The 17,345-nt window shown below is 38.4% G+C and overlaps 1 protein-coding gene across 1 annotated transcript in view; it reads right to left on the bottom strand.

The window, feature by feature from the left end:
- The window catches only part of CEP83 (centrosomal protein 83), a 186,608-nt gene that overhangs the window by 114,036 nt on the left and 55,227 nt on the right, over nucleotides 1–17,345 (bottom strand). The window lies entirely within an intron of this gene.

Genomic DNA, 17,345 nt, shown 5'->3' with positions numbered 1-17,345 from the left:
GTGTATGTATGTGAAATAAATGTACAAAAAGATCTGGAAGACGTTAACCAAAATACAAGTGACTTATCTTTTGGACTTTTCTATCTGGTTTGAATTTTTTATAATGAATATATTTTTACCAAAACAAATTGTGTTTTATTTTTAATTAAAGATATGCCGGTGAAAAGGGGTCCAGTTGACTACAGACGCTCATAGGTAGAAACCCAGTGTGAGATAATTATATCGGGGAGCTATACCTCAGTTTTTAAAGTGTCTATAAATTCGATTAATTTACCTTGAGTTGAGCAGTCTAACTCATCACTTGAGCATCATGATTCTGATTCCCCACATCGAATTGGTATCCTTCCTGTGTGTTCTCTCTGTGCCTCTCATGGTATTTGTCACCCTGAACTGTAATTCCTTTTTTCTGTCACTAGACTGTTTGCTCCTACATATATATGTGTATATATATTTTTTCTGCCATACATGTTTCCCCTAATTATTTGTCATCTATTTTTATGTGCAAAAATTTTAGTTTTAATGTAGTCAAAATGCTAAGAGAATTATACAGATATTAAAAGGATAATTTCAATAGCTTTATGCCAATAAGTTCAACAACTTAGGTGAAATGGACAAATTCCTGAAAAAAATACTAAAAGAAAAACACAAGAAGGAAAAGAAGACCTATGTCTATTAAAGAAATTGAATTTGTAATCAAAAACTCCCCACCAAGAAAACTTCAGGTCCAAATGGCTTTACCAGTAAAATTTATCAGATAATTAAAGAAGATAAAAATGTCAACTCTACACTATTTCAGAAAATAGAGCAGAAAGGAACACTTCCAAACACATGAGGCCAATATAATTCTATACCCAAATAATCCTCATGAATGTAAATTTTAAAATTCTTAACAAACTAGTGACAAATTGAACCTTGCAACATAGAGGGTAAGATATTATTGCAAAGGAAAGTGAGGTTTAACATTGAAAACTCAGTGTAATTCACCACATTAACAGAATGAAGAACAAAGTAATAGTTTCAATAGATACAGAAAAATCATTTGACAAGATTCAAAACCAATTCATGTTAAAAACTCAGCAAGCTAGAAGTATAGGGGAAGTTTTTCAAAATAACAATCATCTTTTTTAAAAGTATTGTTGAAATATTAAATATTTTCTCCCTAAGTTAAGGAACAACATAAGACAAGAATGCTCTCACTATTTCTACTCGGGGTTATTTTGAAGGTACTAATCAATGCAATAAAAAGTATAAAGAATGGAAAGACTTGGTTTCCTGATTTCAAAACTTAACAAAACTACAGCAATCAAGTCCATGCCATACTACCAAAAACATAGATATATAGAGATCAGTGGAATAAAATTCAGAAGCCAGAAAAAAACCTCATATTTTTGGTCAATTGACTTTTGACAAAGGTGCCAAAACAATTCAATGAAAGAAAGAACAGTCTTTTCAATAAATGGTGCTAGGAAAATTGGATATCCACATGGGAAAGAATAAACTTGGGCCCTTACCTCACACCATATATAAATGTTAACATGAATTAATGATCCAAATGTAAGAGTTAAAACTATAAAACTCAGGAAAAAACAGCCATAAATCTTCATGATACTGGATTAGGAAATGCTTTCTTGGATGTGACAACAAAAGCACAAACAATCAATGGGGGGGTGGGGGGGGAGATAAATTGCACTTTATCAAAATTAAAAACTTGTGTTTAAAAGAAGACTAAAAGGGAAAAGAACCTACAGAGTGGAAGAAAATATTCAAAAATCATATGTGATAAAGGACTTTAATCAAGATATATAAAGGACTTAAATTCGACAATACAATGACAACCAAATTTTAAAATGGACAAAGGATTTTAATAGAGATTTCTCCAGTGAAGATATGTCTATACAAATGGCCAATAGCACATGAGAAGATGATCAACATCATTCATCATTAGGGAAATCTAGGTCAAAGCCATGATGAGATACCACTTTATATCCACTAGGATGGCTAAAATCAAAGAACTGGACAATAATAAGTGTTAGTAAGAAATTGGAAACCTTATACCACAGTGGTGGGAATGTAAAATAGTACTTTAGGAATGGATTGGCAATTCCTCAAGAAGTTAAACATAGTTACCATATGGCAAAACAATTCCACTCCTAGGTTTATACCCAAGTGAACTGAAAACATGTTCACACAAAAATTTGTACACAAATATTCATAGCAACTATTAATAACCAAAGGTAGAAACAACACAAATACCTATCAATAAATGAATAAACAAAATGTAGTATATTTATGCAGTGGAATATTATTCAACCATAAAAAGGAATGAAGTACTGATTCATGCTACCATCTGGATGAACTTTGAACGCGTTATATGCTAAGTGAAAGCCACATATTGCATGATTCAATTTATATGAAATGTCCAGGATAGGCAAATACACAGGGAAAGAAAATAGATTAGTAGTTGTCAGGGGCAGAGAATGAAGACAACGAGGAGTGACTGCTAATGAGTACAGAATTCATATTTTGAGTTATGAAAATATTCTGAAATTAGTGATGTTGCACAGCATTCTGACTATACTAAAAACCACTGAATCATACGCTTGAATGGGTTTTATGGTATATTAATTTAAAAATTGGAAAGAAGTAAAACTATTTACAGACAACATTGGAAACAGATAAAACTTCATAGACAACATGATTGCATACATAGAAAAGCCAACATAATACACAAAAGAGCTACTGAACTAATTAATTTAGCAAGCCATAGGATACAGGGTCAATATACAAAAGTCAATTATACTTCTATATACTAGCAACAATCAATTGGGAAATGACCCAGCAATTTCACTTTTAAATAGTTACCAAAGAGAAATGAAAATGTAAGTTCCCCAAAAGACTCATAGAATGTTTAGAACACCTTTATTTGTAAAATTAAAAGCTGGAAGCAACCCAAATGTACATCAACAAGAGAAGATAAACAAATTATATGTTTATTCAATGGAATACAACTCAGCAATAAAAAGGAATTGTCAATATGCCAAACAACATGGGTAAATCCCATAAATATTTTGATAAACAGAAGAAGTCAGGCACAACAGTACATGCTGTATGGTTCTATTCATATGAAATCCAAGAAAGACAATACTAATTTAATCCAAAAGTGGTTGCAGAGGATAATGACAAGAGGGATGAATACAAGGGAGTGATTTAGCTTCTATGTTTTGCTTTTAATGGTAGTTACACATGTATATACAGTTGTCAAATTCATCCAAATGAATGTCTGAGAAGAAAAAGTTGGACTGATGCTCCCCGACTTTAAGACTTCCTATAATGTTATGGTAATCAAGACAGGGTAGTATTGGCAACATAACAAATAGATCAATGGAGCAGAATAGAGAGCCCAGAAATAGATACCCATAGACATAGTTAGCTGCTTTTTGACAAACGAGCAAAAGCAATACAATGGAGCAAAGATCGTCACTTCAACAAATGCTGCTAGAAGAACTGGACATCCATATGCAAAAATATGCATCTAGATACAGACTTTACACTCTTCATAAAAACTTACTTAAAATGGATCATAGACCTAAATGTAAAATGGAAAAACTATAAAACTCCTAGAAGATAACATTGGAGAAAACCTAGATAACTGGATATGATGATGCCTTTTTAGATACAACACCAAAGACATCATCCATGAAAAAGATAATTGATAAACTGGATTTCATTAAAATTAAAAACTGTACTCCGTGAAAGACAATGTCAAGAGAGTTAGAAGACAAGCCACAGACGGAGAAAATATTTGCAAAAGACGTATCTGACAAATGACTGTTATTCAAGATATACAAAAATACTCTTAACACTCAAGAAAATAACCCAATCAAAAAATAAGTTGAAGACCTTAACAGACACTTCACCAAAGAAGATATACAGAAGGCAAAAGAGCATGAAAAGATGCTGTGTATCAGAAGTCATCAGGGAAACACAAACTACAAAATGACAGTGAGATACTGCTATATACCTATTAGAATGGCCAAAATTTAGAATACTGACAACACCAAATGCTGACAAAGATGTGGAGCAACAGGAACTCTCATTCATTGCTGATGGAAATGCAAAGTGGCACAGCCTCTTTTGAAGACAGTTTGGCTATTTCTTACAAAATTGTATATATTCTTACCATATGATTCAGCAATTTCACTCTTTGGATTTACCCAAAGGAGTGAAAAACTTATGTCCACATAAAAACCTGCACACAGATGTTTCCAGCACCTTTATTCATAATTACCAAAACTTTGAAGCAACCAAGATATCTTTCAGCAGGTGAATTGATAAACTGTGGTACATCCAGATGATGGAATATTATTCCACACTAAGAAGAAATGAACTATCAAGTCATGAAAAGACACGGAGGAATCTTAAATGCATATTTAATAAGTGAAAGAAGCCAATATGAAAAGGCAAAATTATGAAGACAATAAAAAGATCAGTGGTTGCCAGGTTGGTGGTGGTGGTCTGGAGGGGAAGCTGAGAGATAAATAGGCAGAGCACAGAGGATTTTCAGGGCAGTGACAATATTCTGTATGATATTATAATGATACATTTGTCCCAACCCATAGAATTTATAAAACCAAGAGTGAACCCTAAGGTAAACTATGGCCTTTGGGTGATTGTGATGTGTCAATGTCAGTTCATCCTTAGTAAAGAAAAAAAAAGTGACATTACGGTTAACGATGTTGATAATGGGGAAGGCTATGCATGTGTGAAGCAGGGTATATATGGGAAATCCCTGTACCTTCAGCTCAGTTTTGTAAACCCAAAACTGTTCTAAAAAATAAAGGTTTTTTTTAAAAATCAACATTAAGATTATGTTAATTATGTCACAAAATATATTTTAAAAGCTAAAAAGAAAAGATCAGACCTTTCTATTAACTGAAATACCAATGTGTGCTAGCAAGGTCACTTTCTTCCTGATATCAAGATACCTGAGAAATCGGACACGTAATCAGAAAGTTGCCAGGTACACCCATACTCAGAGCAAAGGAAAGCGTATGGTCTTGAGAGATGAATTTAAATTGTACAAAAGCTTGATAAGCTATCAAACAACAAATGGTTTGTCTACTATGTCAGATAAATGAAAGAAATAATTGCTGTAAAACTGAAGGCTTTGATATTGTGCAGCTAACCAAGTTCACATTACAAGTAAGTGGAATAATGGGGTCCTTAGGAACCTAATAGGAAATTGTTTTACGAGTTTAAATTTTAAGTGAGAAAAGGGACATTTGGAGTATTTGAGCAAGAAAAAAATGCTATAGGATAAGGGAGTTCTTTTGATAACAATCAGGCATTCCAATATTGCTTTTCACATTTAATACTTTGTTACCAGTGCCAGAAATAATGTAAGAGGAATAAGGTTGTGTTTCAGAATGTCAAGGAAAAACAGTTGTATATATCATGACTCAGTGGTAGACAAAACTATTTTTGTCTTAAAATTTCACATACCTTCTCCTTTTCTCATGTTTTCTCATCTCCTTTCTTGTTTCTCTTTCATCATTCTACTCTTCTTTTCTTTCATCTCTTTCTTTCAACATCATCATTTTTTCCTTTTTCTTTCTCTAGATGAGCTTTCTCAACCTTAGTTTCCTGATTGACCTCTTAAGGAGCCATTTTAGACACTTTTTTTCCTAGTTGCCCACCTACCCTCTATGATATCCTATGTACTGTTTATGTACTGTGGCTCTTTGGAGGGCCACAAACCATTGTAATATCTAAGACTTTTTTGCCACTTGAGAATGCATGCTCCAGATAATATGCTCTTGGAGGGGAAGGATCATGTTTAGTTTACCATTGTAGGACCTGTGTTTAATATAATGTTTGCAACATAGTAGGCAACCAATAAACATATTAGGTGAATATTTATTGAATTAAAAGTGAAAAATAATCTCTGCTACAAACTTACTGGTAAACTAAACCAAAATTCTTGGATCTTTTTTAGACAATGAAACCTACTACTGAATGCTTCCACATTCCAAGAATATCTTCCTGACACTATATCCTTGTGACTTGATGGACATTTAGAAAGCACACTAATAACAAAAGCAATGCATTTGCAGCCAATGCCAATGGTAGGTTACTTATACAGGTAGCTAATTTCATCTGTCGTAACCGATTTCTTTTTCCTAACTTCAGTGTCAGAAGTTGATCACCTCCTAAATTTTTCTGTAAATTCTGAGGCATCCACCCTCTTTGGTACTTATAACCCACTCTTCAAGTTTATCAATTTCAGTTAGGTGCAAGAATTGGAGAATGAAAAGAAGGTGAAGGCACTTTAGAAGAGAGAGAAAAGAAATAGAGGAAGTCATTAAACTTTTCTGTTAATTTTTTTTATCTGCCAAGAGCTCTTCTAGCACTAAAATTTTGTTAATTTGATTATGCTCTGAGTGTTTCTCAGTAGAAGTGTTTTAGCAGTCTGTGGAGGTATCATTATTTAAGATAGGGGGGGACAGTGCCACCAGCATTTGTGGATGAGGCTGGGATACTCAACATCCTGAAATACCTAGGATTTGTCTTTAAGCAGACACCAAAACAGAATTAGAAGTGCAAAAGGTTTGCTGGGGGAATGGCTGTTAACACGTTGCGTATGGATCACGAGAATCTTCGTTTTTTCTGAGCCATGCGTTAAGGACAAATAACGAGAATTTCAAAAGATTGGGCAGAGAGCAGTGAGAGGCCAAGACAGGGAGGTGAGACGAGTGGCGATAGGGAACCAGCTGTGAAAGTGCCTACGCAGTGGGCCCCCAAGGAAGACAACCCGGCCAGGCTCTCGGGAGATTTGGCCACGCATCATCTGGAGCCCATAGTGGGAGGAGGAAAGAAAAAATATCACACACGGGTGTGTAAAGTGTGCGCATCAAAAAAAGTGAGAAGTGAAACTCGGTACATATGCAATTTTTGCTGTGTCCCACTGCACAAAGGAAGCTGCTTTCTGCAGTATCACACCAGGAGGGATTACTAACATCATAGGTGAGTAAATCCTAAAAAATTCCATAGAAATATAATAAATGACATAGAAGCATTTACGCTTTAAAGAGAAGAGTGTATTTTAAAGTAGTTTCTTTTAAAAACCTGCCGGAACAGAGGGGTATGAGGGATTTAAACCCCGCCCATACGCCACGTGTTAAGAATAAAGGAGAGAGGCGGCAGCAGGCCAGGACTGGCTTCAGGCTGCAGCAGCTCGATACTCATGAAAGGAGAGAGAGAAGGAAGGAAGGTTAGGTAGGAAGAGTCTGAGGCTGCTATACGTCTCTAAGAAGGTCTTGGCCAGGCCAACAGGGAGCCTCAGAGGAAAGACTGACCATTTGAGGGGTCCCAATTTGGGCAGGCAGGGCCTGACTCCAGTGCCCTTCTGTTCTTTGCCATTAGTAGGGAGCAGTTCTGGGAGGGCGAGGCTGTAGCATAAATGCTGTGGTGGATTCTCAAGGTCGGCAGTAGAAGACTGTCAGCTAACAGCTAACTACGGTCCTCAGGGCAGGTCTGTCTCTGTCTCTAAGAAAACAAAAATGACACTATTCAGAAACTTTTGCCTGTAAAGCAAGAGAACAAGATAACATAAACAAGAGAATCTTCTGAGACATGCCAAGGTGACTATTTTGATGCTTTTTTTTTTTTTTTTTAACAAGGTTAAAATTGGATACAGAATAAGTTTTGGGAAACAAGTCTTGAGAGTTTAAATCCAGCATGGAAAATAGGATGAATTAACTTCCCAAGCTGCATGAGTATTCACATTTCTGAGTTGCAGCAGTTTTGTTTTCTCTTCTGACCTCAAAAGTCATTTCAGAATTTGGGGGAAACTTTACGACATTTTTTGTTTTGCTTGTGGTCCTCCAGAGGGATAGCATCGGAACTTAACAGAGGTGGCGCCATCTGGTCTACAGTGTCAATCTTATCACAGATCCACCCCGTTGGTTTCCTGTTCAGACACTCTGAGGGTCCCACTTCACTGTCAACTTCATTCACGTTGACAGGTTTACCATCACAGCTACCCATTTTTTAGTTGACAGTCTGTAACCCTTTGCCTAAGTTATAGACAGAGGCACATTTTTTAATTTGAAAATCTTTATATCACCATTAACAAGTGCTTTACTAGTTTATCTTTTGCGCCAGTAGTTGCTTCTGAATAGGCCAGCTTGGGAAGAATTCTCTTGGCATAATTTTTAAATTGTACCTTGACATTTGGAGATGAACTAATGTCATTTTTAATTACTTCAGGAGGCATTTTGTTAAAGGATTCCTTTTCGCTTTCATCATCTTCGGCCTCTGCTTCATCTTCGTAAGTATCATTTCCTCATGTTTCCGTAGTCCTGATATTTTGGCATCTATTATTTATCCTCTTCATGATACCTTGAATCCTGTTTTTCTTTCTAGTCTTTCCAGCAGGTGCTCTCTTGAAGGAAGACCTACGCAGAGCATCCCATGGCCACCATAAACCCGCTGCACAACACCAATCCACTCCTTTACCCCATTCTGGGAGCAAATCCTCTACGATTCCTCTGGACCAATCTTCTTCAGCAAAAGCTTAAAGAAGGAAGTTATTGGGACAAACCACACCCTTGCCACTCAGTTGGTCTTAGGGCTGCATCTGCTACTTATCTTCCTCCTCCTCCACTCCCCATTTCAAATTCTACTCTTCTTTACCTATCACCTCCGTAGGTCTCAGTGGCTTACCTGGGTGAGACCCAAATTCTTGATGAGAATATCTATTTATTGATAATTATACACTTCTCCGGCTGGGATTGCTGCTCATGTCCTGCCACTGTTCCAATTAAGTATCGAGACTTTCAAGTGGATCCTCTAGTGTCCACATAGATTTTTCCCTGCCCATTGCATGAAAGCAGCCCTTCCTCTTCCTGTTAACCTAGGTCAGATACTCCTGCCAAGATGGAGACTCCTCTTCTTGCCTCCTGCTGCCTGGACACACAGTAGCCATAGCTTGTAGTTCAATAGGACCCTTGTAGTGTTTCCTGGAAAAAATGCACCCCGTTCGGGGACCAGGACTTCTAAACCTGCAAAGCCCAGAATTGTAGGAACAGGAAGCATGATGTCTCCCAATGACTCACTGAGATGTTGAGACCATTTCTTCCTCATCTTATATTCTTCCTATCAGGGTCAGTGCCATTCGGAGGTCTCTGCTTTAGTGTATACACTTCATCTTGAAGGATGGCACGCCATGCTTACAGAGTATTGCCTCTACACAGGCACTTCAGCGGCATTTTCAGTACACTGTCCACCTCTTCTCAGGCTGGCAATTTCTGAAGAGTTTAGTGGGTGCTACAACCAGCAGATGCCTTGGTCATGAGCTCACATCCACACCTTTATGGGGAAGTGGTTCCCCCATTTGGATGCTATGTTGAGTTGGATCTCCTGCCAGTGGATCAGACCAGGCCTCCTCTTCTGTGAGCTCTTAGATAGTCATATAGGCTGAGCTCTGCAGGCAGAAAAGGCAAACCCAGACCCAGAATAGGTATTTATCCCTGTGAAGATGAACCACTGGTCACTCGAGAATGAAAAGGGCTCAATGTTGTTGACTTCCCACCAGGTAGCTGGTTTATCTCCTCAGATAGTAGTGCCATATCAGGGACTCAGAGTGGTAGGTTAGACTTTCAGATACAGAAGTAGCTAGCTATGTTGCCTTTGGTAAGTGGAAATTCATGCTTTGGGACTCATATGTGGCCTCTATCTCTGCAAACATGTCCATTCCATTCACGTGCACACTGTGCCAGTTCTGGAGTGGACCCTGAGGAAGCTTGGCAAACATCAAGTGGGAGAATCTTTTTGTCTACTTGATTCTGTTTCTTTTCCATGGTTAATGCTTTTCTGTTTGGAATGAACATATGATATAAAAATCTTCACCTTTTGTGCCCACTCTAATATATGACCCTCCTTATGGCCATCCAGCCTGAGGGAAAGGTACTGGAACAAGTATAGTGGGTGATATGGGGGTCTGGACTAATACCTCATAGAGTTTACTCATGCCCTCTCGTCTTACTGGGGTTTGATTTTGAATGCATCATTTCTGTATTATGAGGAACTGCTGCTGGGCCCATCAACTTTATGACTGGGCGTGTCTGACAGAACTCAGCTCATCGTGGGCACTTCCGGACACGTGGTAACTTGCTGCCCCATGGTCAAGCTTTCTGCCCCTACTAGGGCCCGATACCACATCAAGGCTGTTTCTTGGAAGAAGTAAAATCTGCTGCAAATGCCATGGCCTTGCTCCCAAACCCCAGGGGCCTTTACTGATCTCCTCCTGGGACTTACTGTAAATTCCACAGAGTGTTGCAGAGCCCATTGCTTTTCCAGGCTGCACTCAGAACTGGCAACCTCCATGTGACCAAGATTGTGAGCCAGAATTTGTGCTTCTAGAACCCACAGTGACTCACCAGGCACCGTGCTTCATTATAGTAAGAGATGCAAGATACAGAAATTTGTCTTTTACTCTGGAGAGGATGTCTCCACATGCCACTGACTACTGGACCTCTAAAAACTTTACCAAAGTGGCAGATCCCTGAGACTTTGTAGGGTTTATCTCCCACCCTCTGGATGTATATATCTTCCCATGGCCTTTAGTACACGAGCCGCCTCTTGCTCATTCTACCCATCAGCATGTTATTGGTGTAACATATCAATGTGATGTTCTGCAGGATGTCCAGATAGTCTAGATCTCTTCAGACTGAATTGCAATAGAGTAGAAGAATTAACGTAATCCTTGGACAAAACTGGAAATAAGTATTACCTTTTTCCACGTGAATGTAATCTGCTTATCCTTCTGATTGAAATATAAGAGAATGCATTCACCATACCAGTGACCACATAATACGCTCCTGAGCCATTATTCACCTGCCCTAGCAATGATACCATTCCAACACATGGGACACAGTAGCATTTTTATTATCTTAGCTGGGATGGGGAACAATTTCAAAGGCTTGTGGTTGGTTGTCCGCACTATGACAGCTCTTACCTGACAGCCTGAGGACCTAGTATTTCAACTGCCAAGTATGTCTATTGCAATTACACACTCAGGGACCAGGGAAACAAGTGGGTTTGCAGATCCAGTGAGTTCTCTGTAAACCAGCCTTTAGCTAGGACTCTATTAGCTGCTTCTGTATGCCCCTGACCTAACGGGGAGCATGATGACAATTTGGGTCTCAGGATAGCAAAGTCGACTCAGAACCGAGCTCCAAAGCTTCTTCAAATGCTTGAGCATTCATTCCCCTTTTCCCACTGTGAATGCTCCACTCAAGTGAATGTCCGGGGTCCCTTTGGGGAATGACTGGAAGAATCATTGCAATATATACTTTGCACAATGCTGCAGAGCCTTTCCTGCTGAGGGACCCAGCCACTTCTTTTGTCAATGGACTCCAGATCTGAAAATTGGCTCAAATTCAGGAACTGAGTGACTTTTTGAGATGACTGCCCTTAGCCTCCTTCCCCTCCATTTTTGCCTCTTCCTGATTGTAGACGTTAAGCAGCACCCTTATTAGCTGTCTACTGTACCCCTAAGGTAAGATGACAAACTTGTCCTAGTTTTTTCTAAATTCCAAAAGAGGCCTTCTTGCTCTCACACTGAGGCTTTAACTGTTTGTAAATAGTCCTCAGTTTCTCATTCTCTCTCTGCAGGGCATTAATACAGTTTCGTAATAACCAGCCAACTTCACTGTCCTTCTAGGCATTGTTCTCCTTGTCTTTCGAATATCTAGATCATTATACAGGCAAGGATGTGCCCCCACACTAGGAGGAAATTGTAGTTTTGTTTGTTTCTGCCATTTTGAAAAATTATATCACCAGCAGCAACACTGACCTGATATTTGAATCACCGATACAATATGCTTTTTCTGAATTTGTGCCTATTTCACATATACAGGGGGTGCCAAAAAATGTATACACATGACATGTATTCATCTTTTGTTATCGGTATATATTGAGAATTACAATTTTAATACAGTTTTTCCTTTCTTAAAATGTGTATACATTTTTTGGCTACATATATATACATGTATATATATGTACATATAGATATATATTCCTTATTTCAAAATGTAAATATAAACAAAATTGCCAAAAATAGTCTCTCGATTGTTGTCTCTAAAATCCTAATTTTGAGCACATGGAATTCTCACACATTTTTTGTGGGAATACAAAATGGTATGACTTCTATAGGGGGAATTGGACAATATCTAGCAAAATTAAAAATTCATTTATCTTTGACCCAGAATCCTATTTCTAGGAATCTACTCCAAAGAAAATATGACAAAAATATCAAATTATGACTAGTAAGGATAGTTCTTGCAGCAATATTTGTAATACAATAAGACTTCTTTTCATCCAGATGTTCATCAGTGGGGGAATACATTGCAGTGCATCCATACAGTGAAGTGCTATGCAGCTGTAAAAAGGTAATAACTCTGTATATAGTTATGAAATGATCCTAGGACATATTGCTAACTTAAAAAAAATTAAAAGCAAAATTGCCAGCAATTTTGTACAGAACAGTGGTGTATAGTATATTCCTTTCAAGTAAGGGGAGAAAAAAAACTGCAGGGAAATTAAACTTTATTCAGTTATATTTTTAATCAATGCTGCTATTATTTGGAAAATAGTTTTATGTATATAGAGATAAGGCAAATAAACGATATATTAGTATCATAAAGGAACAAAGAATTTTGGTGTTAGAGAAAAAATATACAAGTATAAAATCAAAGAAGTAAAATTCCTATAATTTTACATTTAAATTAGAAGCATTAATTTGTTCTCAAAATGTAATTTATCACCCAGGTTATGGTCTAAAAACTACATCCCAGAAAAGGAGCTGAAGAGTAGCAGAATATGCCAGCCCAAATTATGCCACTTTAGCATAAGGATTATTTTGATCTGAAGACAATGAAGGAGATACAAGAAAAGCTCTCTGCCCTCCCCCTACTTGCCTAAAAGCAGAACATAAACTTGGAGAGGTGTCCTCCCTACCCTCTCTACCAGAAAGGACATAAGTTAATCACTAGACACAACTGTAGATCCTTATCAGCCCAGAGAAGTCACCAGAGGAATCTACGTATACAAGTCTTTGCTAAAACTAGCCCTTCCTACCATTAGTTTCCCCATATATTTGCCCTGCCACAATTTGCCAACCCTAGAAGTTCAAAATCCTTTTCCTTTGTCTACAAAATTATTGTTCTTTGCTAAGATGCTATATAAGCTCAAAGTCCAAACATCCCGTTGAGTAACTCATCACTGAGTACTCCCAAGTGTATTCACAATGCACATGTTAATAAACTTGTTTGTCTTTCTTTTGTAAATGTCTTTTGTCAGTCTAAATTTGCAGGGCCCCAGTTAATAAACTTAAGATGAGTACAGGAAAATCCTCCCCTATAGAAAAAAGGCTCCTTTGAGAAATAGCTTACTCCAGGGTTGGGGCAGAAAATATAAGATAAGCCTGAAATAGCTTTCATACCCAAAAGCAAGGAAGGCAGCTAAGACTGTTAAAGTCATGTCAGAAGTACTCAGGAACCAACTTGAAGACATTCCATCTGGCCCAAAATGAGACAGTATAATGACTGATGACTGAAGCAAATGAAAAATGAAAAATATCAAATACATTAAAACCCATCAGTACATAATGATGTTCAAAACTAAAAATTTAGAATACAAATTCATTTAAAGACTATAAAAAAAGGAATTAAATTGAGCACTTACATTGCCTTTCCTGTGCAAACTGTGTTTCCTACACACATATTTGAAGAGAAAAAGTTATATTTCAGGTAATGAATACAGAAAAAATATATAAAAGTTAGAATATCACCATTTGAAACTCTGAATGAAATAATGGACCAAGTCAATGATCATCAGTGCTACTAAGACCATTAGGTAAAGGGCTGATGGGAAACTTTTACAAAAGATAGATCATGTTGTCGACACTTGGACCCATTAATCAACTTTTATATCAGAAAAAGAGAAACAGATATTGATGTGCTTTCTGTTATGATGCAATGAGAAGGGCATTCTACCAAAAAACAATTTTTTCCTGCCCACCCCAAAAAAAATCCAACCTGAATATGATCAAGCCTCTAGATCTAACAGCAAGATTACAGTAAATATAGAGATAAAAGGAACATTACAAAATGACAACATAAAAACACAATCATCAAAATTCTGAATGTGGGAAACTGACAAATGACCCAGTTTTTTCAATAAATAAATGGCAGGAAATAAAAAAGAGAAGACTCATTACAGATTAATAAAGATTTAAGAAACATAGCAACCTAATGCAGTGTTTGAACTGAATCAAACAAATGAACTATAAAAAGATATTTAAGAAAATGTGAGAAAATTTTAAACTCTGATTGAATATTTGATGATATTCAGGAATTACAGTTAAACTTTGGTTAGGTGATATATTAGTTTGTGATTATGATTTTTAAAATTGAAATAATTATAGTTCCAGTCAAGATGGTGCAGTAGGTAAATGCTTTGCTCACCTTCTCTCACAACCACATCAAAATTACAAACAAAACAACCATCACTGAGAATCACCTGAACCGAAATCTTGCTGAACCGAAGCCCTACAACTAAGGACATGAGGAAGAAGCCACCTCTAGACTGGTAAGAGGCGCAGAGGTTCGGAATAGGCTGGTCCCACACCCACATGTGACCATTAAAAATTGAGAGGGATATCTCAGTTGCAGAAGTCCCTCCCAAAGGAGCAAGGGGTCCCAGTCCCACCCCAGCCCAGGGTTCCAGTGCCGGGGAGAAAAGTCCCCATAATTTCTGGTTGTGAAAACTAGCAGAGAATTGTGACTGAGTGGGATGGAGGGCAGCTGTACCCCCAGGTGCTCCTCTTAAAGGGACTGCACGCAGACTTGCTCACCAATGGACTCACTGGCTCTGAGTTCCAGGGCTGTGGCAGCAGTTAGAAAGGCAGCAGAGACATATGGTGGAACTGAGTTGTCTGGTTTCAGGACGAGGGCTGGAAAGGCAGCTTTATCCTGGAAGGAGAAGCTGGTGGAGGAAATTTCTTTGTTGAGCCCCCCCCCCCCTTCCTGGCGTGCCGATGCAGGTGGCCACCACATCTGAGTCACCATCAAGCTGGCTAATGCAGTTCATTTGCTATGCCCTGTTGATTCTGAGACACCTGCCCCACCCAACTTTCGAACACACCCAAGCCACTTCAAATAGCTGTTTTGTACAAACTGCCTGCCTTGGCTCATGCTGCACACTTTCCTAGAGTCTCTCAAAGACTTGCAGAACCCAGACAAGCACCGTCTGGCTTGAGCACGTTCCGTATCTCTGGCTGAGCAGCCCTAAGCCCGGCACTAGCGGTAAACAGCCTTGGTTTGAGGCTTGGCCACTTGAGGTACTTCCAAGCACAGTACTGGTGGTGGCCATCTGTGGATTGCTTTGTGGCTCTTGCCTGGTGGCCTCAGGTGGGGCACGGGCTGTGGCTGAACTCCACTTGCAGCAGGTCCCCTCCCAGGTGGCTTTGGTTTGGTGCACCCAGTAGCCAGCTTTGAAATGAGCTGGAGCATCACCCAGCCACTTCAAGGATGACACACTTAAGGGGTGGATTAGGCTGACACCAGAGCCCTCCTAACCCAGATCCTGCTCCGCAGGGTCAGCCCCTGCACAACTCTTCCACTGTAGTTACAGCCAGTCCTCATAACCAATGAGCCTGAGGGTCAATACCTCCCATTGATGTGCAAATAACAACTAAGGCTCAACTACAAGAGGAGGGCACACAAACCCACACAACGGACACACCTGCAGTGTGCAGCTAAGGTGACCAGGAAGACTGCACCACTGAGCTCCACAGCACATCTACATTAAGGCCACTCTACTAAGACCAGGAGACATATCAGCCCTACCTAATACATGGAAACAAACACAGGGATGCAGCCAAAATGAGGAGACAAAGAAATATGTCCCAAATAAAAGAGCACAACAAAGCTCCTGTAAAAGAACTAAATAACCTGGAGACAATCAATCTACTAGACGCAGAGTTTCAAACACTGGTTATAAGGATGCCCAATGATCTCAGGGAGAACTTCAACAAAGAGATATGAAACATAAAAATGGAGATGGAAAACAAAACAAAAAAGTCAGAAATAAAGAATACAATAATGGAAATGAAGAGTACACTAAAAGGGAGTCAACAGTAGATTAGGTGAGGCAGAGGATCGAATCAGGAATTTAAAAGATAGAGAAAACACCCAATCAGAACAGCAAAAAGAAAAAAGAATCCAAAAAAATGAGGACAGTTTAAGATACCTCTGGGACAACATCAAGTGTACCAACATTCACATTATAGGGGTACCAGAAGGAGAAGAGAGAGAGCAAGGAATTGGAAAACTATTTGAGGAAATTACGATGGAAAACTTCCCTAACCAGGTGAAGGAAATACAAGTCCAGGAAGCATGGAGAGTCCCAAACAAGTTGAACCCAAACAGGCTCACACCAAGCCACGTCATAATTAAAATGCCAAAGATTAAAGACAAAGAGAGAATCTTAAAAGCAGCAAGAGAAAAGTAGTTAGTAACTTGCAAAGGAGCTCCCATAAGACTATCACCTGATTTCTCAACAGAAACTTTGCAGGCCAGAAGGGACTGGCATGAAATATTCAAAGTGATGAAACGCAAGGATGTACAACCAAGATTAGTCTACTCAGCAAAGCTATCATTTAGAATCAAAAGACAGATAAAGAGCTTCCCAGACAAGAAAAAGCTAAAGGAGTTCATCACCACAAAACCAATATTACAAGCAATCTTAGAGGGGTTTTTTTTAGGACCAAAAAAAAAAAAAAAAAGAAAGAAAAGAAAAGAAAAAATAGGAATAATAAAATGGCAATAACTACATACCTTTGAACAATTACTTTTAATGTACAAGGTGGGATCAAAACATACAGTGAATGTTTAAATTTAAAAAAGTTATTACAGTAAAAGACACATTGGCATTAATCCCCCTCAAAATACTCCCCCTCACTATGAACATACTTATCCCATCGTTCTTGCCACTTTCTGAAGCAGTTCTGGAAGTCCTCTTTTGTGAGTCTTTACAAGCATTTGAGAAACGATGTGCATAAAGAGCAGCCTGAGAAATGGGCAAATGATTTTACCGTCCATCATGACAACACTGTGTGTCACACATCACTTTTGGTACAGCAATTTCTGTCAAATAAAAACATTATGGTGTGTCCTCATCCACCTTATTCACCAAATCTTGGATCATGTGACTTCTGGCTCTTCCCCAAAGTCAAAATGTAAATGTTTTGAATTGATTCAGGACATTGAGGCAGCCAGGAC

Source organism: Rhinolophus sinicus, linkage group LG02, assembly GCF_036562045.2.
Source record: "Rhinolophus sinicus isolate RSC01 linkage group LG02, ASM3656204v1, whole genome shotgun sequence".
In the NCBI taxonomy this organism is placed as follows: domain Eukaryota; kingdom Metazoa; phylum Chordata; class Mammalia; order Chiroptera; family Rhinolophidae; genus Rhinolophus; species Rhinolophus sinicus.
The sequence above is the reverse complement of the archived record's forward strand: the minus strand, read 5'-3'. Positions and strand labels throughout refer to the sequence as shown.